The sequence below is a fragment of the Hyaena hyaena genome, unplaced genomic scaffold (assembly GCF_003009895.1).
Source record: "Hyaena hyaena isolate Hyena2069 unplaced genomic scaffold, ASM300989v1 scaffold_443, whole genome shotgun sequence".
Classification (NCBI taxonomy): Eukaryota; Metazoa; Chordata; class Mammalia; order Carnivora; family Hyaenidae; genus Hyaena; species Hyaena hyaena.
The window spans coordinates 519,132-544,682 of record NW_024081075.1 but is presented as its reverse complement, the minus strand read 5'-3'; positions in this window follow the sequence as shown (position 1 = coordinate 544,682).

The following is a 25,551-nucleotide window of genomic DNA, read 5'->3' as shown; positions in this document are numbered from 1 at the left end:
TAAGGAAGGTTATGGCAAGAAGAAGTCTATTCATCTCTGCAGTATATTTGGTTGCTTTTCATAAATTGTCTAGATTGCATTTTAAGGGAGTGGAAATTGAGTCTGGTCTTTTAAAAAAACTGCTGAAGCCAATTAGCTGCTGGAGTGTTTAATTATGAGAGAAGTACTCAGATCTACAACTGAACAGAGTCTTCCTGAAGCTTTTCAACACAGTTCTGCCTACTCTTTCCTTATTTTTCCCCATTTGTAATCTCCAAAGAATCAGCTTCCTTTACAAACCTCCTGTTTAGACCTGCACCATTTCTGAGGTGAGTGGGGGGTATCAGTGATGCCCTGTTACCAGGATAACAGCGAGGGATCAGTAGCCCAAGTATTGACTCTCTTTGCTTGATTGGGCTCTCTGCAGCCTTGGGATGGCCTCCTGGGTAGAGGGTAAAGGAATGACCTTTAGACAGATGCTCACAGGGATCTCCAATATTTTTTCTTGTTCCAGTTTTTACTGCTAATTGTCAAGTTTGTGAATTGAAGCTTAAGGAGGTGAAATCACAGAAAAAACTAAAAAAAGTGTATTGACAGAACTTGGTTGAGTATTGACAGGAAATACAATGCTGATTTCTTATTATCAGGGTAAGTTCCTGAGGAGTCATGACCTGGCCACATGATCACAGTCCTTCGAAAATCAGAGACACGTTAGAATTCCCATCTGCTTGTCGCTCTCACCCATTTCTCAACACTTACTTTGAACTTAGAGCAAGTGTTAGCAAACTACAGCCCACAGACCAAATCTGCCTGCTTTTGTAAATAAAGTTTTATTAGAACACAGCTGCACCCATCTATTTATTACACATTGTCTTTGGCTGCTTTTGATTTGAGTAATTTCAACAGAGAGGGTGTGGTCTGCAAAGACCAACTACTTACATCTGGTACTTACATTTGCTGACTTATGTTTAAAGAATTAAACTTGAAAAAAATGTCTAATCCAGATTTAATTTACCTCTCGCTCTCTGGAAGAAAATGAAAGGAGATGGTTACATTTTTCTCCCTTTAGGAAATGTGGTGGATTGCGAATCCTGTGCTCTGTCCATGGTGGACACGTTTAACCTCTTTCATCAAAACCACTGTGTGTTCCCAGAGAGAGAAAAAGATTTCAAGGTTGGTGAAGACCTACCCACATTGCTGTCATGTAGAAGGACACACTACTTATGCTCATTGTCCCTCCAGCCTTCTTGGAGTGGATAGGCGGGGGTGCCTCTTGTCGGGCAAAGATTCCATATGTCTTTGCTTTTTAATGAAGAGAAATGGCTTTCTGAGTGTTTGCACAGCCAGAAGATATTGTATTTGTGATGAATGGAGGTTCCAATTCTGGCATAAGTATGAATTATGTTTACTCTAAGTGCCTGAAGGTCAATCAAAGTATGTGTATGCTTTCACTGTCACACTGTGACACTGAGGTATAATATTTAGACAGCATGGTCGCATTTATATTCCAAATGTGGACATAAACTTCTTGTTTTACTGTGCAACTAAAATCGATAATGAAACAGAGCAGCATTACATCAAATCAATTCTGAAAGGCTCTTGAAGCCAATCCAAATTGCAGAAAGAGAGATGAAGGTAGTCAAAATATTTAGGCCAGCTAATTTTGCAAAGTTTGAGTGTGGATGTAGCTCGTGAAAAATAGGGGCAATTATGGGCTTGTATCACTAATTCTGGTCCCTTAAAAATCACTACTCTTCTTTTGACTTCTGGAATGGGGCATCGCTAAGTATGCTTATGTTGATAGTCCACCTGCAAAGCTCCAACCTGACAAAATTTAAAGATGCAACCCGAAGGGTACCTATGTTGGCTTTTTGTTACATGATATACACAAGTTTGATTGCCTAGCCTCAGAATGAAAAAAAAAAACAACAACCCTATGCATAGCAACATCTGATACTTCTCTTCCTAATTTGCTTAATTTATTGCTATTTTTCTAGAGGAAACTTGTGACTTGGTATTTATTCAACCTCTTCATCACCTAGAATTGTTCAGGCAACTGCTGTGCCAAGATCAGGTGGGACGCCATGCTGGAACTGGTATGGTGGTCCCATTTGAAGGACTGGAATGCTACAGTGGAGGTCAAGTGTGGGACAAGAAGGGATCCCAGTGAGGGTCAAGTCTGCAGGGGCTCCTGCTGGTAACAGGATGAGGTTTCTGAGCAGATCTTAACATTTGCCTAATAATTTGCCCCCAGGAAGATCTGGCTTTTCCAAACACTGTGATAATCTTGTAAGAACCGAAGCAAATAGGAGCAGAGTAGGCGTATTCCAAACAACACTTGTACTGCTGAGGTATGTAAGAACAAAACAAAACCAAAAGTCTTCATGTCTTTCTGATGAAAGGAAACCAAAGGGTCTCCTCTTTCAGTTTTGTCAGTGTTTAAGAATGCCCTCTGGAGCCATTTGTAGCTTGGGCTCTGAAGTTCACAGAGCGAGTCGATACATCTATGTCTGAGTGGTCCTCCGATGATGCCCAGATGCTGTGGGAGGTTCCAGTCTGCATGCAAAACCCTTTGGGAAAGAATCTCTTCTGAGTGAACAATGACAAAAAAATGGGCAGATGGATGAATGGGTGGAGGTGGATAGAAGAGGAAAGATGGACGGACGGATGGAGTGACGGATGGATGGAAAGAAGAGACTGTTTGGTAGACTCCAGTAATCTATCATAGCCCCAGCTCTGGCAGAAAAGCTGGCAGTCCTTGACTCTTGTCTCCCCCCCACCATCATTTCTCTTTTGTTCCACGAAAGTGCTTGCTTTCAGTGGGGGGTGGGGGTGGCCCAGGCGCTAGGCATCTTGATGGGCACTGACTTCTGAGGAGGACAGTCATGTGTCTCTCTGTTCACCGGAGGCTCCAGCACAGAATGGAGGCTTCTGAATGGGACTCATTCAGCATCTCTTAAATTGTTTATGTCTGACCCGATGGGCTTGACATTTTCAGGTGCATCATGTGATGCCAGCTGATGTCTAAATGTCCGGCACTAATGAGATCGGTTCCCTGGGGAGGGGCCCAAGACTCAATGGCATTTTATTGTGGCAGGTGAGAGAGAATGTAAAATGTTAAGGTTTTTTTTTGGCGAGAGGAGGTTTTAGCTTGTTGCCCAATTAATCCTGGGCTCCTTGGCCAAGGAGCTTGTGTGTGTGCGTGTGCGTGTGTGTGTGCGTGTGTGTGCGTTTATTCACAGTGGTTGGGGGCAGAGGAAGGCTGAGTGCCCAGAGGTCAGAGGCTTAATTGATACATGGGTGTTTCCTTCTGGTGACACTTGGTTCTGGCTGGCTGGGGTCTGGGGCAACCTTCCCGCGCCCTGAGGAACGGATAGGGGTCCCTAACCCTTGGACCGAGGGAAGCATGAGACTTCTGGTTCATGGAGCCTAGAAATGAAGGGCGAACGTCCTAATAAGTGTGGTACAGGAACTTGAATCTGTTTTTGAGAAGACGTGTTCAGGGATTCAAAGAAGCAGAGCTCAGCTATTTTGGGGGCGGGGCCAGAAACAATAAAAACAAGGCCTTTGTGAGGTCTTCAGTTGCCTTCCCTCCAGCCCTGTGAAGTTAGGGGCAGAGACACCACTGTCCCCCTCGCAAACGAACAATGGGGAGATGACGAGGATGATGACAGTGATGAGGGACGGCAGCCACCCCTTACTGTGGGCTGTGTTCTGGGGACTGTGTTACGCGTAGCCACCATTCTCCATTCCGTTTGTTCCTCAGGCTAATTCTTTGATCTTACAGCTGGGAAAGCCGAGACTCAGAGACAGTTTACTTATTAATTTCTAGCTTTACAAATACTAGTGCATCCTCACAGCAACCCTGCGATAGGTATTATCTGCAGTGTCATTCTTAACTTACAGATGAGGAAACTGGGGTACAGAGAGGGTGGGTAACTCACCCCAGGTCACATAGCTAGTACATGGCTGTGCCAGGATGCAAACCCAGGGTCTGGTGGTCCAGGGCCATGTGGTGCGGCTCTTCTGTGATGAGCAGGTGGAAGATGGATGTTTGGGGGCTGGCCCCCCAGTCATATGAATACCAGCAGTAGTCGGCAGCTGTCTCCCTTCCTCTCTGCCGATTCCCTGGGCAAGACTGAGAGCACCCCCATGCATCCCTCAAGGGGCAGACTGGCGATGGCCTCGCGTACCCGAGAGCACTGTGGTGAGTCTTCTGGCCACCGGGATGTGGCCCAGCTGTGGACAGAAATGGTGTCGGGAGCGGCCATTCCTCATGTGCATCAGAGATGTGGCCAGGGTCCCAGCTGCTCAGCAGAAGAGCAGAGCGAGCCGAGCCTGGCAGAAAGGTAGGCTCATCAATTGCCTACCTGTGTCAGGTGAGTCCCATATCTCTCTGAGCCACTCTGTGCAGTCCCTGGGGCAGCTGGGAGCAGTCTGTGCCCCCGCAGCCCTGGTGGCTTTGTCCCCAGGAGTGTTCCTGAATCTGCTAAGACTGGCCCACGGGGTTGCCATCCAGGCACCCACGCCCCCCCCTCCCCCGCCCCCCCCCCAACCATGGTCCTGGATCGTTCGGAGGTGGAGCCAGACAGGCCAGTGGAGGACCAGGAACCATGCCTGGTTAAAGTAAGAAGTCATCTGTGGACTCGGTGGCCTCTTGTCATGCTGTGAGCCTTGTTCACGGTCTCTAAATCCAGAGCACCCCAGAAGGGACCTGGTCTGTGCCCCCGCTTCTGGCACCTGGCCCGTCAGGGTGCACTGAGGCTGCGTGAAGTTGCAAACGCCTTTGAAATGGCACACGGGGCCAGCTGCAGACGTCCCCGGAGGCCTCCTGAAGAATTTGACTTTGGTTGTGGGGGTGACAGGGAGTCAGAGAAGTACTTGAGCAGCTGGGGGCCACGGTCAGACCCGGAAGAGCCAGGCTGTCTGCATGAGTTTCCTGTGGCCGTCGTTACCAATTACTACAAACCGAGGGCTAAAAGCGATGCAGGCTTATTCTACCGCAATCTGGACAGAAGTCCTTTTACATGGCGGTGTCCGCCAGCCCGCGCTGCCCCCAGAGACTCCAGGGAGGATCCTTCCTGCCTCTTCCAGCTTCCGGTTCTGCCTCTGCCTCTGGGTTCACACGACGTTCTATTTTCTCCGTGAGCTGTGCCCCTGTGATTCTCTTCTAAGGACCCTTTCGTTGGGGTGAGCACCCACCTGGCTAATCAGCATGATCCCAATCTGGCGACACTTAACTTCAAATCACAGCTGCAAAGACCCTGTTTCCAAAAATACAGCAGTTGCGGGTTCTGGGGTTAGCATGTGGACGCATTTTTTTGGGGCCCACTATTCAACACACTGCTCTCTCCCATTGGCCCCCTACCCCCACCCCAACCTGAATACGAGGAATATGAGTTTTTCCCCCTCCCTGGGGTTTGCTTATATGTTCAGGGAGGCTGGCCAAGGGCAGAGGAGAGAAGTGTTGGAGTTTTTCCCTTCCCTTGGGTGTGAGGGATTTGTTTTTTTTTTTTTTTAAATAACGAGTGTTGCTGTAGCGTACGGGCCTCCCTCATCGAGGCTGGGCCACTCTGCCAGCCTCTCAGGGTAATGACTCCCTCTCAGGGCCCTCGCTAACCAGTCTCCACTGCTGGTAGTTCCTCTTGATGCATCGGATATCTTCCCTTCTAAAATGCTCCTGTCTTGTTAAGTGTTCTGTCTAGCACAGGCTGTAATTATTTCTAGAAACTCGATTTCAGGATCAATTAGCGCATCTTCAGATGTGTAGGAGGGCGAGCTTGCTCCTCGTGCCCTGGCCTCCTGGAAATGCTTTTGGGTTGCGGCTCTGGGAGGGGCAGTGAGGGGGGTCTGCAGGTGCTTCTTGTGGGGGTGGGAGCATGATCTTTTCAATGTCAGGATGCCTGGCTGGAGAGCGGTGCAGAGACGGAGCCGGGCTTCGCTCTCACCAGGCGACACGTCTTTCCACCCCACCCTGGAGATGGGCGAGGGGACCATGAGCGCTCAGGCAGGTGCATTTCTGAGAAGCCTCCTTTCTAACTGAGGAGAAGTTGGAGCTGATGCGTTGTTGGCAAAGTTGACTTTGCCTGATGCCAGAGGGCAGATGGGGTCAATTACAGGGTGCTCTTACCCAGTCCTGGGAGGGACACTGGGCAAGCAGCCGCTCTGTGCTGGCCCCAGGTGACACCCCCCCCCCCCCCCGCCGAGGGGAGAGGCTCTGATAGGCGCATCTTTGCAGCCCCTGGGCTGCCTGAGCTCCTGCCCTCCGAGAATGTGCCCTTGGGCAGCTGACTGTGCGGAGCCCCATTTGCTGGGACAGTCTGGGGTTACACCTGCTGGTCTCCTCTCCCGTTTAGCATTTCTCTTACCCACTTCGAGTCTCTCTTCCTCCCTCCCTCCCTCCCTCCCTCCCTCCCTCTTGAAGTAAAATTCACATAACGTTAGATTAGCCATTTTAGATGAACAATTCAGTGTTGTTTGATGCATTCATGATGTGGTGCAAACATCACCTCTATCTGCTTTCAAAGCAACCCATCGCCCCCAAGGAAACCCTGTCTCTCCCCCGGCCCCCTGCCGCCCCCAGCTCCTGAGTCCGGCTCTGTGGAGTTACTGCTTCTGGACATTTTGTATCAATGACCAAAGAACCTTTGGAGAACTGGCTTCTGTCACTGAGTGTGATGTTCTCCAGCCTCGTCCACACCATAGCAGACAACAGTGAAGCGCGTATCTGTCATCAGAGGTGGAAGACACTCAGAGGCGGCAGCCACCTGTCAGGGACCCCGCGTCCACTGCCTGGCTTCTCCCCCTGAACTCTGAGCTCCGGGAGCGGCTCTGGAGTTTCTCCCCAGGTGGCCTGTGTCCCTCGGGGGAAGGCTTGTCTACAGCCTCCTCCTCCTGGCCTTCTGAGCTGCTTGCTGACAGGGAAGGGGGGGCCTTCCTGCTTCAACCTCATTATTTTTTGCCGGATGTGGCCCGAAAGCTGAGCCCAGTGCTGGCGTCTCGGGCAGGACTCTGTGTCTGGTGGGTGACCCTGAGGAAAGTGTCCCCAAGTCGAGTCCTGATGGAAGGCAGCTGTTAGGAAGTGGAGCGTGTTAGCTGATGCTCAAAGCTGCTCTAATTGCACCATTCTGGGCCTGGAACATGGCTGCTTCGATGAGCCAGATGACTGGTTTTGGGCGCTGCTCGGCTCAGCTCCCCAAATCCTTCTCAGGAGCCCCCCACCCCCGCCACATCGGGGATCTGACCTGCTCCAGTGCCCAGCGTCCTCTCACCTGGTCTCCAGAGGGCTCTGCCCTAATGTGTTAATTGCCGTGGGCTCTCATACTGGCACGTCTCCTTCCAGACTTTGCCGGACGGAGCCCACTTTTGCTTGCATTGAGTCGGTCCCACACGCTGTGCTGTGTCCCTGGCAGAGCTCTGGGAGCCCCCACCCCCCCCCCAACTGGCAAGTTGGGAAGGTCAGGGACTTGTCTGAGCCGCGCAGCTCAGCAGGGCCGAGGGGGCTGGCCGGGGGTCCCATCCACTCCATCATGCTGCCGGCCGCTGCCAATGAAACCAGATGGATGAGGGTAAAAGATTGGGCGAGATCTCAGCCTCCAAAATGGTGTGAATAAAAATGCCTTCGGGGAAAAATAGCTAAATGGTGTCCTTGCTTAGCTTACATTTCTCCCATTTTTCTATAAGAGCTGTCAGTGTGCCTGATGGCTTTGGCCAGAGCCGGCTGATTGCCTGGGGAAGCCTTGAACCTTTCCCGGTGGTGGGTGTGGGCGCAGCGACAGGTGGAGAAATGACATCAGAAATCTGGAATCTTGCTGGAGAACAGCAGGCGTTGTACCCTCTCTGGCCAGGGGCTCCCTCATTGGGCTCCTTGACCCTGGAAGGGTGGGTGAGCTCCCCCTCCCACAGGGGAAGCAGGGCGCCTCCCCTCCACTGGCCACCGCGAACTGGAAGTCAGTGCCTTCCTCCTCTGCTCTCCGGCCCCCTCCCCCCTCCCGGCCCTGTGCCGTCTACATCCCAGTGGGATTGGCAAAATTGACCAAACGAGGCAAATCTATGAACCATATGGCAAGTCCCACCTATTCCCTTCTGTCTCTGCTTGACCTTCAGGCCGATGCTTTTCCTTTGTTTGGTTTCATTTCTTCTTAAAAAAAAAACACAAACAAAAAACCTCCCAGTCTTCATGGAATTTATTTTCTTGACTCTAGGAAACAAACCTTTTCTCCTAAAGGAAGAAATGAGTTTCTGGATTCTTTCGTGTGTCCTAGTTATCTTTGTGTGCATGGCTCCCCGACAAGGCTGGGCTCCCGGAGCGCGTGGCCCGCCTTGCGGGGTGGGGGAGCCTGGGACCCGGCCGGCGTGCAGCCCCACCCTGCACTCACGCGGGGCTCTGGTTCACGGGACTGGACACCAGGCTTGGATGTCCTCGGTGATCTTCACCAGCCCTGGACGGCACCATCCTCGAGGACCCGCCTGGCACTGGCCCGGGGGGGTGGGGCTTTCCCTTCTGACTCCCGCCACCACTTCTGGCCTCAGCGTGTGGGATCTGACATCCTGCCCTGGACACTGACCTCTGGCCGGTGGGAAGTGGGGCAGGGAAATTCCTCCCCCTCCTCCTTACCGCGGAACGACTGCGAGCACAGTCTTGTGCCACAACCTGGCACCAGGTTGACATACCTGCCCAGGGACACGCGGGGCCCCGTGGCGCCGTGGCTCGCCGCCCGTCGTGCGTCACTCTGCTCGCTTCAGTCTTGTCTTGTCCCTCGTCTTCCCTCACCGCGGCCGACTCGGGTTTGCATCCCCAGAAAAAGCCACAGGACTTTGATCCTTGCCTCAGGCTTGATGTGCTGGAAAACCCATGCTCCGGTTTTGTCCGGCTTGGGGTGGAGGGGGTTTTGCTCTGTTGCAGATTCTCCCGGGATCTGCGGATAGAAAACATCACCGTGGCTCACAGGGGTGCTCAAGGCTCCATGGAGAATAAGCAACATCTGTCCATCTTTGTCTTTCTGCTGCTGCCGGTCAAGCCCCCGAGAGTTTTGTCTGATGCGCCTCGAGGACAGAGGGCTGTATTCCTTGTGGGCAGCTGACGAAGAGAGGCACTGTTTTGTGCGTGCGTGTGTGTCCGTGTGTGTGCACGCATGTATATGTGTACACCTGTGTATACCCATGCACGCTCAAGTGTATGTGGGAATGTACACGCACATGTGAACGTGCACGTTATGGCCGTGTGTGCACACGTGTGCGTGTGGGCACTGCGTATGCACGTAAGCACGCGTGCACACGTGGGATGTAGATGTGGGTCCATTTGGGTATAATGTATAGCAGAGTACATATGTATGCATGTGCTTGTGTGTGTGTGTGTGCATGTGTGTTTGTGTGTGCACGCATGCACAAAATGTCCTGCCTTCTAAGGGGTGAGTGGAGGGGATGCTTGTGTGCCCTGCATCACTTAGGATCCTGGCCTCTTGTGGGGCCTGGGGGCAGCGGCAGCCCTTCCCCGCCCCGGGTGCCTCCTGTCCCCAGATGGCCACCCCCGAGCTTGCTCTCGCCCCTGCCTGCTCACTTAGCTCCCCGTGATGGATTCCTTCCCGCGGTTCTGATGACACGCTCCTCCCGTTCAGCTTTAATTAGGTTCCATAAAACATCTCCTGCTGTGAGTTCTGGTTCAGTAATTACTATATCTTTCAGGTTCAAAGAAACCTGAATCCTTCCTTTTAGTAATTTAACAGAACATTTCACGCTTTAAGGGCTAAATGCCCTCCAGATTCCATAGCCTTCTCCAAAGCAACTCTGAGAGGTATTGCTTTTATTATTGGAAAAGCCTGGTTTTCCTCTTATTTCATTTCTCTCCCCAGTGTCTTTTCAGACATGGGGCCTCCTGTGTAGGAGCCCCAAATCTCAGTGATCTGTCCCCAGAGCCAGCAGCAGAGAGTCCAGTGACACGAGCTGCCGAAACTTGCACTCTGCTGCAGCCCCTGCGGAGGGAGACCCTGTTGTGCTCCAGATCATTAAGAAGATTTCTCTTCTTTCCTTTAATACTTGCTCCAAATACGTGCGTTGAAGGTGCTCACAGTGGAAAGCCCAGTCGCCCGGGCTTGAAGCCATCTTCCTTGGGGGCAAAAACAGCCTGGCACGTTCACGCCCAGGAGCCCTCCAGCTCCTCCCCTCACCCCTGCGCGCGTTTCCGAGGCCACCACCACTGTCCTGGACCTGCAGACCCGTTCCTAGGGTCCCCGCTGTCTCTGCATCTCCCCACCAGCTCTTTCTCGTGCTCGCAAGGTCCACCTTTTGAAAATATAAGTTTGAACAGTTAAGATCTAGTCTCTTAGCAACTTTGAAGTTCATGAGCCAGTGTCACGGGCTCTCTTCACTCCGCCCTGCATTAGGTCTCCAGAACTTTCTCATTCAGCTAGTTGCACGTTGGTGCCCTTCAACAGCAAAGGACAACGCTGTGATGGGATAGAGGTCATAGCCATGCTGCAGTGTGTACACGCGTCGAACCAGTGTGCTGTGCACAAACTCACACACTGTTGTGTACATCAATTATGTCTCAGTAACAGAAAGTACATCTTGAAAAAATAAAGAAGATCTAAGTTGGAGTGTGGCGTTGCTCTGCTCTCAAGTGGATGGTCTCGCATTGCTCCCGGGAGGAAGGTCCAGAACTTTCTCTGGCTTTGTTCTCACCCCGCCCCTTTGGGTGGTGGGGGCGGGGCCGCGGCTCTGTCCCTGGGGCTGCCTTTCTCCAGGCGGGGCCTGTTGGGGCAGCACCAGCTGCTCCAGCCTGCAGCCTACTTCTCTACTTGGCGGGGGGCCGGGTCTGCCCGATTTGGGAACCCCCACCCTGTACGCCATTTCCTTCGCTCTGCCCTGTATGGTAATAGGTGAAAGCTCTGTCCGTCCCCTGCCTGCTACTTTGCCTTGTTTTCTGTTGGGGCAGAAGAACTCAGCCAGGGAGAGGGGGTGTTATTCCTTGGCGCCTCTTGTGCCCAGGAAGACCCCAGTGTGCGCGGTCTCCCTGCCTGGGTCCCGCCTGCTCCCCGGCCACCGTCTGAATCCTACCTCCCTCTGAGTGTTTCTCCCGCTTAACCCACTTCTCTGCCTTCAGGGCGATCATTGTGATTTGTAATGGTTACATATTTGGGTGTTGTTGTTTAATCGCAGTCTCCCCACCGGCCCATGTGCTCCTTGAGAACAAGAATAGCGTGTCCTGCCCCCCCCTCCCATCCCCGCAGCACCTGTCCCGCCAGCCAGCTCTCCGTCTGGGGAGGAGGGTGGAGCAGCGGACAGGGGATCTCGGAGGAGCAGGTGGGGCGGCTGGGAAACTTGCGTGGCCACCATCTCTCAGCTCCAGTTACCTCATCTCTAAAACAAGGACCCCAACAGTAGCAGAATTAACTCACAGGGCTTTGCTTTATCCGTGTGGCCAGTGTGCTTCGAGAACCTTCTGGTCATTTTCCTGTAAGCCATGGCTGTGGCTATGTTGCTGCCAAGCGTTAGATGCAGACATTTGAGAGGCCCTGGCTGAGGCCTCCGCTTCCGCCCCAGGGGGTGAGGGTAGGAAGAAAGGTCCGACGGGGACATCCATTTATCAAAGCTGCTGCGTTCCTAGGAGGGGCAGCGGCCTCAGTTCTGGCATCCTACAGACTGGAATGTTCTGCAAGGGTCTGACAGTCCCTTGACCCTTGACCTCTGCGGGGGCTGCGGGCTGGGGGCCAGCCTCACGGCGATCAGCGGGACACCACGGCTCGGTGGGGCTTCCCGGTTCACAGCCGGCTGGTCTGTCTGTGTTGGCTCTCATCGCCTCTGGCGACGACACTAGGGCTGTCGGCGCCCCCCGGGGAGACAGCAGCGGAGGCTCGTGCCTGCTCTCTCCCGACTCTGTGCCTCGGACCCGTTCGCTCCGCCGACTTCGGTCTGTGGCCTTCCCTGCAACAGACCATGACCGTGACCATCAAGACTTTCCTGCGTTCCGTGAGTCCTTCCAGCAAATCGCCGAAGCTGAGGGTGGTGTGGGGGACCCTGAACACTCCGTGACTCGAGTGTGACTAGAACCAAGTTACCGTTCTCGTACCTTCGGATTTGATGTCGTTCTGAGTTGATGCCAAAGTCGCGAGAACAGTACAAAGAATTCTGTGTTCTCCGCCCAGATGCAGCCCCTGTTCACATTTCCCCCAATGTGCCTTACCGTTCGCTTGCTCCGTGCGTGCGTGCAGATTTCGTCAGCTGTCCCGTAATGTGCTTTGTGCCTGTTTGTCATCGTCCAGGATCCGACCCCCGGTCAGGCAGGGCATGTCGTTCGTTACAACTTCCCTTCAGTCGCCTGCAGCCTGGAGCCATTCCTCAGCCTTCCTCGGGCGACTTTGACCTTGACGTCTTAGAAGAGGACAGCTATTTTGTAACATCTGTGGCTTTGAGCTTGTATCATCTTCTCGAGTGGAGATCTGGGCTATGTGTCGGGGGCAGGTGGACTCCTGAGGTGGTGGCAGCATTGCGTCCTCGCCAGCCCAGCGCGTCGGGAGGCCCAGGAGGCCTCGGTGGCCAAGGACTGACCACTTGGTTGTGGTTATGTCCCCTGGGGCTCTTTGCTTGCTGTGAGTTCCTCATCCCCCGTTATAATCACCAGGTCATCCGTGGGGAGGTGCTTTGAGATTAGGTGATCATTGCACCCCTAAACAACTTTTTTAAAAAAAAGTTTATTTATTGAGAGAGAGAGAGAGAGAGAGAGAGAGAATCCCAAGCAAGCTCCTCACTGTCAGCTTGGAGCCCAGTACAGGGCTTGAACTCACAAACTGTGAGATCATGGCCTGAGCTGAAACCAAGAGTCAGATGCTTAACCAACCGAGCCCCCCCAGGTACCCCCTAAACAACACTTTATACCCACTGGTTTTAGCACGGCTGGGTGATTCCTTAATTTGAGCATCCCATGTACATTTATTTATAGGCATTCTCTAAGGAAGAGCTTTCCTGTCTCCCCCTGTAATTTATTAAAGTTATCATAATTGTATTTGTTGAATTTGTTCCATCTGTGCCATTTTTATTCAATTTACTTACTTATTCATTGATTTATATATGTATGAACTCATAGTTTCCTATTTTTTCTTTTAGGTTTATTTATTTATTTTGAGAGAGACACAGACAGTGTGAGTGGGAGAGGGGCAGAGAGAGGGAGGGAGGGAGAGAACCCAAGCAGGCTCTGCGCTGCCAGCACAGAGCCCGATGCGGGGCTCCAACCCGCAAAACCGTGAGATCGTGACCTGAGCCGAAACCAAGAGTTGGACGCTTCACCCCCGAGCCCCGCAGGCGCCCCTGCTGTTATTTCAACGGGCTACAATCTTTTGCTCTCATTAGTGTCGTGTGCACGCTGTCCCATAGTGTCGTGTGCACGCTGTCCCAGACGCGGTTCACGGGAGCCCTTCTCGTCAGCCGGCGGGTCTTCCTGGAGCTCCGCGAATGCTTGGAGCATCCGCTCTACTCCTGGGCTCACCTGGTGTCACCTCGCCCCCAGGAGTCCCAGGGGGCTTTCTCTCTTGTGTTCTCCAATGCCGACCCCACTGCAGGGGCCTGGGGTCCTCGGGGCCGGGTCCTCATAGGCTGCGGGGGATGTCTCCCAAATGGCCCATGGGTATGGAGGGCGATCGATGCTTTCATCTTTTTTTTTTTTTTTTTTTGTTTTATTTATTTCTAGGAGAGAGAGAGAGAGAGAGAGAGAGAGAGAGAGACAGCGTGAGCAGGGGAGGGTCAGAGAGAGAGAGGGAGTCACAGACTGAAACAGGCTCCAGGCTCTGAGCTGGCAGTCAGCACAGAGCCCGACGCGGGGCTCGAACCCACGAACCGCGAGATCATGACCTAAGCGAAAGTCGGACGCTTAACCGACTAAACCACCCAGGCGCCCCCGATGCTTTCATCTTTTGAAGACGGATGTGTTTCCTATTTTCAGCCTCGGAGCCTGATCAGGACTAAGTCCTCTCTGCCAAAGATACCTGGTGAAATGGGCAAGTCGTGCCAACACACTCGTTGGCCGCACACCTCGATGCCTGACTTACCCCTTTCTCACAGGGTGGGGGGCTGATGTGCAGATGTCTTCACGCCTTTTCAAGGACATGCCGGCGATGTGTTCGTGACACAGCAGGCATTTGAGTGCACCTTGCTGTCTTCTCCTTCGCTCTGAGGGCAGGGGCTCTTGTGAGGGTCTCTGCGGGTTCCAAACACCCCTGCAGCTCCCCCCTCAACAGAGGCACAGCAAACATCTGCCAGCCCTTTTCAACCTGCATGTGTGTGCATGTGTGCGCCTGTGTGTGTGAGTGCCTCTCTTTTGGAGACGTATGTGTGCACACATGTATGCGCACACAGACACGTGGGTGAGAATGTGGGTGTGTGCATGTGTGTCTGCACACGTGAGCACACACACACGTGTCCTGGAGGGTATGTGCATGTGTGTACGTAGATGTAAGCACGTATGCGTGTTTGTGCAAGTGGTGTGTGCCTGTGTGTGAGGGTGTATGTTTACACGCACATCTTTTTAGGATGCTGTGTGAAGGGGTCACTGAACAGTTGGCGAGAGGGGTCACATCCAGGCTGCTCTGAAGAGCCCCCCCCCCGCCCAATCCCACCTGGCAGGAACAGTCATGATTTATCAGGTTTGGAAAAGGTGTGAATCCTTTCTGCTTAGGGAGGGGTTCAAGAATGGACACAGATCTATTTAAGAGGATGGATGACTCTGAGAGAGAAGGACGTTTTGTAAGTGATGTCACATCAGGTTCAGAGAAACTGGCCGTGCCCATCTGAGAGTGAGCCCTCCACCCTTAGGGGCATTCAAACCCAGAGGAACCCCCACCCCCACCCCGCCGACCCCTAGGATTTCCTGCTACTGAGAGGGAGAAGAGCTTGCTCAGGCAGAAGTGTGATCCTGGGAGGGGCCTGGCGCTCTAGTCCCCACCTGGAGGTCTCAAATAGAACATGATGCTACTTCTCACTAAAGCAGAAATGACTGTTTAGGCTCCAAGTGTGTCTCTTTCCAAGGTTGCATTTTCCTTTCCTTTCCTTTGTTGTTTGTTTTTTTTTTAAAGACATGCTGAGTCATTCCTTGTGCCATTCTTGTTGTCAGATATCTTTGTGGCTTCTCATTAAATTTTTAGGACATTCTTGGGGACGTACATGTGTGTGTGTGCTGTCCCTTTTACATAGGTAAGGCCATGAGGCTCGAAGGGGTCAGACGGAGGCTGCCATCTTAAATTCCATCTCAGCCCCACCCGGAACTAACGACCACGGTATGGCTGCTTCTTGGCCTCAGTTTCTAGGCCAGAGACTCTCAGCGGTGGTGAACTAGCCGCACTAGATCTTCCCGTCCTCTCTCCCTCCTTCCCACTTCATCCTGGAAGAGGTGTTCCCAAACACCTCAGGGCCTTTGCATCTGCCATTCCCACTGCCTGGGACACTCTGCCCAGTGTGGGCGTGGCTCCCCCCACCCTCCTTCAGGCCTGATCTCCTGCCAGGCCTCCTGGCCGCCATATTTAAAACCTCTCTAGTCTTGCCGTCTTCCCATGTTACCATCCAACATCCAGATACTAAATTATCCACTATTCTCTGCCTCCCCAGTGAGAGCATCAGCTGTTTCAAGGCCGGTGTTTTGACTGCTCTCTTCATGGCCAGGCTGGATTCTGGCGAAGGAGCTGGGCCGGCTTCAGCGCCGGGTGGGGCTGCATAGGCTGGTCTCTCCCTGGGGCACCCTGGGGTGGGGGTGGGGGAGGTGCACATTGCACCGCCTGCCCCACAGCACCGGGCCTCTGACTCACACCTGCTGACTCACAGGTGTTAACCCCACCCCACCTCCCAGAAACTTCCATGGGCTTATGGTACTTCTTCATTCAGTTGCTCAAAGGGTGGTCCCCAAAGTGTTAGACGTTTGGACAAGAAAAGCACAGGAATTGAGAGCAACCATTTAGAAATCCTTGTAGTAATTTTCAGGGTAATTTTATGTCTGTTGAATGTAATGAAACAATTGTGGCTTGTATCTTGGGTCTTTTCTCTTTCCATCTCTCTAGCCGTTCATTTTTACTGAATGTTACAAAAGTACTGGCACACGATGAATAGGAAATAAAAAAAAATTCTGTCCTTCTCCGCAGAAAGTTGATAAGCCTGCTTTAAAGAGTGACTTACTAGGGCTCCTGGGTGGCTCAGTGGGTTAACATCCGACTTCAGCTCAGGTCGTGATCTCACGGTTTGTGGGTTCGAGCCCCACGTCGGGCTCTGTGCTGACAGCTCAGAGCCTGGAGCTGCTTCAGATTCTGTGTCTCCCTCTCTCTCTGCCCCTCCCCTGCTCATGCTTTAATCTCTCAAAGATGAATAAACCTTAAAAAAAAATAAAATGAACCCTTGGAGACATTTGGAGGGAACCAAAGACCAACGCCCATCAGTGTCCATTCTGGGGGACACATCAGCACAGCCATGAATTCAGGTTCTGTTTGACTTTCTGGCGGCTGGCAAAGCCGGCCACTTTTCTTGTTTCAAATAAGACGTTCTTCCGCGAAGGCTGTTAACACTCACCAGTAAACGGAACTTGATTTGAATTCACACAATTCAATTCAACAAAGTGTGTTTGAAATTCGCAAGTGTGGCATGTTGAAACTGAGGACTAGGCTCACCGACATCTCCCGTGGTGGCACCGGCTCTGCCGTGGGGTTTCCGGGTTCCACTTCCCCGGTCCCCCACCCCCCTGCCCTCACGGCAGCAAGGATGGAGGGACCGTAAGGACCCTGCTGCTCAAGCTGGCTCGTCTCGGGGAGCGGGGCCTGGGCCAGGGCTGCAGCCCCATCTCTCTTCTGTTTCTGCTTCGTTCTCTTTCCCCTCTTCGCTCTTGCCCATCTTTGGGGCCCATGTTTCTTCACCACCCGCGTGGCCACCCTGCAGCACCTGAGCTTGTAGGTGACAGACAGCCTGGTGGCCCGGATGGAAACTTGTCTTGGCTGCAACTCAGTGCTCCTGGAAATCGCATCAGCTGTGCTCAGGGGCTGGGACCACACAGAGCAAGCCGGCTGCCACGGCTGACTTTCGTGGGTCGGGGGTCCTCCCCGGAGAGGGGGCACCGATCTCTGCCTTGTGCACTGCTGTGTTGACAGGGCAGTGTTTGCGACACCCCAGCCATGGCCGACTGTCCACCCAGGATGCTGAGGGCCCCGGGGGACCTTCATGGTGGGCACGCCGATGACGCACCATCTACGCTGCCCTCGACTCTGCATCCCCCCTGCCCACTACCTGCAGCCCTCCAGAGTCTGCGGACCCACACTTCCACTGGCTAACAGAGACACTAAAGCTGTGTGTGATGTTCAGCCCCCCGCTGGGGCCCGGCCTGTAGCCGTGCAGGGATCTGCTTCAGGGGATCTGCTCTAACCAAGTTCATCCAAACTCGTGTTCCTGTGAAAACACATCCCTCCCAATGGCGACTGTAAAAGGTGAGGAGCCAGCCTCCCCCCTGACCAGGGTGCTGTCCCCCCGCAGGGGGTTAGATGGGCTCTCCCCGACCCGGAGGCAGATCTTCTGGAAAAACACCGTGACGAGATCCAGTGTTCACACGGCCATGCCACCGGGAGACATGGCTGGCCTCCCTTAATGGATTCTTTTAAGATTAAACCGTCAGTGATCAGATACGAGATCTTTACACGGCCTGAGCAACTCTATTAAGTGCTCTCAATCACAGCCAGACCGAGCAACTTCTAGACAAAATAACGCTCGAGAAAAAGCGCATCGACAACTTGCCAAAAGTGAAAAATAAGCCTTGGGATGGGAAATGACACAGATCTCAAACAGACGTTGTCAGAACATAATAAAGTTGAGATGGATGACACCAGGGTGGAACTGGGGTGCGTGTCCCTGCTCCTGTCTGGTGGGGGGAGGGGTCCAGAGGCGCTGGGCCCATCCATCTCTCTTCCTGGTTCCTGTGGATGGAGCATGAAGAATGGCCAAGGAGGCGATGAGTAAACATCACATCCTTCACTTCCCGAGAGCACACGCCTCCGTTCACTGGGATGGGGACACCGAGTGAAGACAGATTACCTGGCAGGTGGGGCACATGAGCGTCACCACACCTGTAACTCCTATGTGCGTCCAGAAGTTTCTTGGATAAATGGCAAGAAGGCATTCATAGCTTGGGGGACGGATTGTCGTGAGCAGTGGAATGTTTGAGCCTCCTTTTTCCACTGTAGATCCTCTTTGCTGCTAAAGGGCGGTCCCTGGCCCTCGCTGCTCCTCCCTGGGTACCAGCTGCCCACCCCCCCCCCGCCTGGGCATCCCCATATGAGGCGGCACTCTGGTGAGTGAGCACAGGGCAGGACTACGTGTTGTTTGGCTCCCCTGGGCTTCAGGTCTCTCTAAGGACTGAAACCGTGTTTCGTCTCCAGCCCAGTGGCCAGCAGAGCACCTGTGCTTAAGAAATGATTGTTTTCGGGATGCCTGGGTGGCTCCGTCCGTTGAGCGTCCGACTTCAGCTCAGGTCAGAATCTCACAGTTTGTGGGTTTGAGCCCCTCATCGGGCTCTGTGCTGACAGTGCAGAGCCGGAGCCTGCTTTGGATTCTGTATCTCCCTGTCTCTCTGCCCCTCCCCTGCTTGTGCTCTGTCTCTGTCTCTCAAAATAAATGTTAAAAAAGAAAAGAAATGATTGCTCAGTGAGCGACCCCATCGCAGGGCTGCAAGGAGGGCGTGCTTTGTGACAGTGACGCCACTTCCAGCCTCTGAAATGCATCTTGTCGGGTTTTGTGGTTGGATGTTGTGTTCCTCCCAAAGTTGTAGGTTGGGATCTTGACCCCCTGCTGGTGATGGCATGAAGAAGTGATCAGGGGAGCCCTCATGATTAGGGCGCTTACCGAAGGGCCCCGGGAGCTCCCTGGCTCCATGTGTCACAGGAGGATGCAGGGAGGGGCTGGCACCTGCCACACGGATGGGAGCCCTCACGGAGCGTGGAGGTGCTGGTGCTCTGATCTTGCACGCCCAGCCTCCGGAGAGCGGTCAACGCTTGCCTGTTGTTAATAAGCACCAGTCGCTGGTATTTTGTTATGCAGCAGAACTGGCTGAGACTGTGGTGAAGGACACAACGTTTCCCCCTTGTAACCACTGTGAAATGTACAGTTCAGTGGCACTGCAGCTGGATTCACCTCCAGGGCTCTGTCCTCTTCCCGGGCTGAAACTCTGTCCCCACGAAACACTGGCTCTCTGTTTCCCCTCCCCCAGCCCCTGGTGACCCTGGTATACTTTCCGTCTCTGTATACTCTCCAGCTCCGTCTCTGAGCTGGACTCCCCTGAGACCTCAGATGAGTGGCATCCTACAGTATGTGTCTTTTCGTGCCTGGTTCAGATCACATAGCTGAGGTCCTCGAGCTTCATCCGTCTTGTAGCAGGTGTCAGAATCTCCTTCCTTTTTAAGGTTGAGGAACATTTCAGAACATTCCGCTGCATGCCGAGATGCATGTATTGAATTGAGCGTATGTGCCGTGAGGGGCAGACGTAACCTGAGCAGTAACCACAGTGCCTTTGGAGCCGGACGTCCCTGGGCTTGAGTGCTGGCTGGCCCTCTTCTGGGGCGAACCTCGGTGCTCTCTGAGCCCTGAGGAACGGGGGCGCCCACCCCGCAGGGCTGCTGTGAGAATCGCACACCACACACCAGGCACCGGGAGCTGTTTTTCCCACGAAGGGAGGGAATGCCAGGATCCGGGCCAGGCTGGGCTTCATCACTTTTGGAGCGGAGGCCCCAGAGCTGAGGGAGAGCTAGGTGGGGACCCGCCTTCACCAGGTGTGACAGCCTGGACTGGCCCGGGGACCCCCGTCTCCCGTCAGCACCCCCGCCTGCCCGTTCCTCGGCGGCCAGCGCAGCAGCTCTTCCAGACAGGGTGTGGGGGCAAAACGGAAACCAGTGACCTGCAGGGAAGCGCCCAAGTCCCCTTCCCCACTGCACTCTGTTCTCTCCCTGCAAGGCTGGGGCCTGCCGACGCTCGGGGCAGATGCCTGGTATGGATCTGTCCCAGGGCGGGAGCCCAGCCCCGTTCTCCATGGACTGAATTTGTCTTCCCATTTGTGAAAGTTATTTTTTTTTAGTAACTGTCCATTCTACCTGCCCCCCCCCCCCCGCCCATTTCTTGCTGTCTGTGTCGTGAATGCTCTTATTTAACGTGAAACCAGTGGGCTATTGTCAGCCCAGGGATGGATCAAAGGACCATACAAATGTGTCAGAATGTGCCATACAAGTGGAGGTTTTTTTTTTTCTGCAAAGATATATTGCAGGCCTGGGTTTAGAGTCACAGGGAGCTTCAAAGTGTGAAGTGTTCAGACTGTTTTCATGGTCTTTGATCAGAGGTGGCGCATCTGTCTCATCTGACGGGTGGCCTTGTGGCAGGTGACGGAGGGTGGCGTGCAGAGGTGGCCCCATGGGGTCCAGTCTGCCTCCCTGGGGAGCAGGTGGTCACTTCCTGTTTGGCCCCGTGGGCATAGACCAGGTCAGCCTCCTCCGTGGCCCAGGACTCCAAGGGGCTGGGACCCCGGAACCCATTCCATGTGTCTCCATATGACCTTGGGCAATGGCCTTCCCTCCCGGGTCTCGGCTCCTGTCTCTGGAACGGGAGCGCCAGGGTCCCTGGGGGCTCCGGCCTTCTCCCGGTGGGTGCGATGTACTCCCTTCACTAAGTTCCATGGGGAGAGAGCATGTGGCTCCAAGCTTTTGTTCTGGAACACAGGGCTGGTAATTATCGGCCACTCTGTCCAGTGGCTTCCTCCCCAGCCTTGCCAAGTGGTGGCTACTCAGCAGACAGGTCTGGAAGTCCAAGGTGGGTTTGGAAGAGAAAGTGCTGGGGGTTGACCTTGGGGGTGGGCTCTGCAGATGGGAGGCCCCAGTCTTTGGGGAGAGCTGTCCTTCCCTGGAGGCTGCCGTGTGCATCTCCCTGGGCCGGCGAGCGGTGGCTGGTGAATGGAGGGCCTCAGCGAGCCCTTCACAGGCAGCACAGCGTGGGGGGCATGTCTGTGGCCACTTCCCCTCCTTCCCACACGGGCAGCCCCACTTTGCCCTCAGTCTTCCTGTTCTTTTCTTTCTTCCCATTACTGCTTGTCATTCATGGTCCCCCCAGCTGTGCCCTCCAGAGGTCGGAGGAGACCCCCTGCCCTTGTGCACAGCACAAGTCGTGCCTCTTGGAGCAAAGGGGTTCCAAAGTGGGGCCAGGCTAGAAACTACTTCTTCCAATTTCCTTCTCACTTAGGCCCCTGTAAGTTTTCCAGAGCTTTGAGCTTTGATTTAACCAATGCACACTGAGCACGACCTAAGGCAGATGGCTCGCCCCCTCCGCTGCCTGCCCTGGGTGGCTCTCGAATCCCATGCGGGTGGTGCTGGGCCAGGCGCTGCTCCTGCGGGCAGCCCAGGGGAGCGTGTGCGGGGCACGCATTCCTGCCGCGGGCCCCGTTCTCCAGCCTCGTCTACCAGGAAAAACGGGGCTTTCTTTAGGGATGAATGCCCCCCATTCATCCCCGGAAGTTCAGGGTGATGGAATCATGTGTCCCGTGCAGGGATGAGGGTCCTCTGGATTCTCTCTCCTACTGCAGGGATCCCAGGCGGGGGTGGGGGGTGGGGGGCTGCGTGCTGAGTTTGGTGCAGTCTGGCTGGTAGAGGGTTTTTGACAATGTATATATTTGGGTCATCCTGTGTTTAAAATTTATTAAACAATTGGCCAGCAATGGAAAGTCATAGTCTGTACTTCTTTTGAAAAACAGGGAGGTCCGGCCACACTATGCCTATGTCCTTCCCCCCTGTGGTCCCCAACGTCGAGCCCTCATGTTTGTCTGTCATCAGACTTGGGGCCACTCACAGTCCCTGGCCAACTCCGTGATGTGTGAGCTCTCAGCCCTCGGTGGCGGAGTCGTAATCAGCTCAGGCTGGAGCCTGATGGCCCAGGCCTGGAGTCCAGTTCTGCCCAGAGTTGGTCATGGGGCCGTGGACAAATCATGATCTTTCTCAAGTCTTCATCTGTATAATGGACTAAATGCTTTCAGACTCAAGAGAATGGTTGGCAGGACTTAACGAGATAACAATTCACGTAAAGAGCATAGCCTACTGCCTGTCACCCAGTAATGATATTATGTATTATAATTATAGTAACACAGTTTGTGCTATAATGCACCATATAATAGTGATTATATATAATAATTATAATGTAACAACATTTATATTATAATAGTGTAACACACACTTAATTATAAGAATTATGAGGCCGCTAGCCAGCACATACAGCACGCCTCCTGGGGCGGGCACCGTGCTGGGTGCTGGGCCCGTGCTACACGCCCAGCTCTCCCAAGGGACCATGGGGTGCAGGCCCCATGATCAGCACCAGCCTCCCATTTTCCAGATGATTATTCTGAGACCCAGAGGGGCTAAGATGCTTGACTGACGTCTGATAGGGAAGTGGGTTTGAACCCAGGCCATTTGGCACCAGCCTCTGTGTCTTCAGGGTGTGTGCACACCACCATGTGGCCTTTACTACTTGGACGCAGGTCACTCAGCTCAAGACGGCCTGGCCCCGGCAGGCCCTGACACTCCAAGCATCCGAGGCTTGAAGGTGTCCCAAAGGTTCTCCTGAAGTTCTGGACCCTGGGTCTTGGGCTTTCTGGACAAACCTGAATAGGCTGGGGGGGGGCACCCAGATGCGGGGGGTGGCTTGCTGAGACCTCTAACGGCTGCAGCCTTCTGGAAGAAGCCAGGGTGCCCGTCCCTGCTGGCCTCTGTTGCAGCAGCCCCCCGGCCCCCGACAGCATCTCAGGAATAAGGGCAGCAAGCCTGTTGGAGGGAGCATCCGAGCTGGATCCTCAACTTCGAGCTCCTTTTGCGCCTTCATACGGCGCCTGTCTTGCCAGGAACAAAGCAGCTGCAGAGTGCTCACAAGCAGGATTAATCCTGTTAAACAATCCACAGATCTGATGCCAGACACCTTTTTTGAAACCAGAGGGTATGTTCCGCAACTCAAGCGTGAGCCTCACGTCGTGTTCAGCGGCTTGTCGCCCGGTGGGGCTGAAGGGCCGAGGGGAGACGGGCTGTCGAGGCGGTGTTCATCTGACTTCACCGGTCGGATTCATGCTCACTGTGAGCTCTCCTCCTTTCTGCGACTGATGTGCAGAACAGAGATGGCACATGAAAGGGAGGGGTTGCCCCTCGCCTCCCAGCCTCTGCCGGGGCCAGCGTGAAAGAAGAAGTCCAGGCCAAGTCTCTGAGCGCTCAGGGTAATGCAGCCCAGTGGCTGGGGGTGGAGCTGAGCTGGACCAGGATCCTTCTCACAACTTAAAAGCTGATGGGTTGGGCCAGGTCCTCACCCCGCTCAGCCTCATTTTCACCATCTGCCAAGCGGGGATCACAGTTGTGATGATCTCACAGAGAAGGGAGCAGGTGTGGAGAGGGTCAAGTGTCCCCCAGCCAAAGGCAGCAAGCTTCGGGGTGAGCAGGGCTGGGGCTCCCCGTGCCCCACAGGGAAATGGGATGGAGTAGAAGGTGCCATGTGGAGCTGGCACTTAACTTGAGGATGGGGCTTCACGGACCCCTTGGGACTCTATCTCAGAAAGGTGCACGGGACAGAGACATGGAATTCTGGCTGAATTTTCCTGGAGGTTTATGAGCCCCATGCAGGTTAAGAGCCCCCAGAATGTGCTAGTGATCTTATGAATACCTGTGGAGACACCCCCATGCCCGCAGCCCTCTGGTTCCCCTGTCTACCTCCTCAGGGCTGCACTGAGGGGCGCTGTCTTCCAGGGGCAGACTGTCTTCTGGCTTGGGCAGTCCACACCCCATCCACCCTGCAGGCATCCTTCATCTGGAATCCCAGCTCTTCTTTCCTCTGCACCGACAGAGCTGCCGGTCCCTCAACCCCGTTGGCCACCTTCTAGGGCTGCCTTGGGCAGCAGGCAGGGGGCCATGGCCGGTGTAGGGGCTCTGGAGTCAGAGGTCTGGACTGAATCCCACCCTCTGTCCGCTGACTGTGGGGCTGTGGATATCTTGCATCACCTCTTGGTGCGAGGAGGTTGGGGAGGGTCACAGCCATCAGGTGAAAGTTAAATGAGCTTGTGAGTTCAAAGCTCTTCTCACAGCCCAGCTCCATGAACACTAATGATCGCATCATCACCTCCGGTGGAGGTGAAGAGCGCGAGTCAGAGCGTCGAAGTCTGTGCGTGTGCGTGGGCATCCTGACTGCGGGTGCTGAGGAAGCTGTGGGGCTGTGGACGCCGAGGGCTGGCGGAGTCTCGCGGTCGAGCGATGGGTGCTGTTACCCAGAGACGTGTGTTCCCATCCCTGCCGGGCGAGGCACGGGAGCCGGTCCTTCTCCTTGCCCCCTGCCTGTCCTGTAGGCAGGGCTGTTGGCCTAGGCTCAGCTTCTCCCAGGAGTCGTGCGGCTCTTGTGTGCCTGGGCTCTGATGCGGTTTCCAAGCAGGGCTAGCTGCCTACAGGGCGGTGCTGTCCGTGGGAAGTGCTCCAGGGTCGTGTTCTGGAAGGCAGGGAGGGCCCAGGCTCTGTTCTGTCCCCCTGGCCTGAAGCCTCCACGCTGACCTGAGATCCCTGGCCACACCAGCTGGCCCCAGGCTGCCCAGCAGCCCACACCTGTGTTCACGGCAAAAGCAGAGGCTGCCGTCCCAGGCACGGCCAGGGTGGGGCCCGTGAGGACATTCACCTGCTGGGGAGCAGGGAAGGACGTGCGAGGCCACAGAGCAAGAGGTTGCTGGAGCCCACGGTGTCAGGTGTCGAGGCAGGACTGGGCACCATCCACGACTTCTGAGAGGCCCAGTGCTGGGGGCAGTGACGGCGCGCCGGGCTGTGGGCCTGCACACGCGCCCTCTGCACGTGCAGTCACAAAGCGCCAACTGACGCTAACCCAGCACCTGCTATGCGATGCCACAGTACAACTGATAACCTTTCATCCACCCAGCATGCATCACATGCCCTCGCCTGGCCATTGCAGAGCTCCTTCCCTGAGCGTGGCAACTGGCGGGCGCACGGGCACGTGACCCAGGCAGGGCCAGTCAGATCTCTCTCTCACTAGCCGTAAGACAATATGGCTGGTCTGCGGGTGGCTCTTATGCTGCAGTGCGGGCAGAGCCTCGGTGAGAATGAAGCTGACCTAGAGGAATGGGGAGCGGAGAGAGGCCGATAGAAAGGGGGTGCTCTGGGCCCGTCGAGGACAGCCCCATGCTTCAGATGTCCCAGTCGTGGAGGCACATGTACCCTTTGCGGGGCTCCGTCGTTGCTCCCAGGCATTGTGCTGAGCTCATCGGATGTACCATGAGTGACGATTGTCACAACTTCCCTAAGAGGTAGAGATACGTATTTTTCCTGCCTTTGAACGAGAAGAGACAGAGACTGAGAGGCTGCATAACCTCGGGTGGTTCCTGAGTGGGGAGCCCCGCCTAACGCTGTGGACATGTGTGAACCCTGCCTGGCTGGCCCGGCCTCCCCGGCCCGGCAGAGGCGGTCAGGTATTGCTCAGCCTCGTGGTTGGGAGTTGAGCTCAGCTTCCCTTCCTTCTTTGGAATTTGCGTGCGGGTGTTGGCTGCACCTGAGCCCTTTGCCTCCC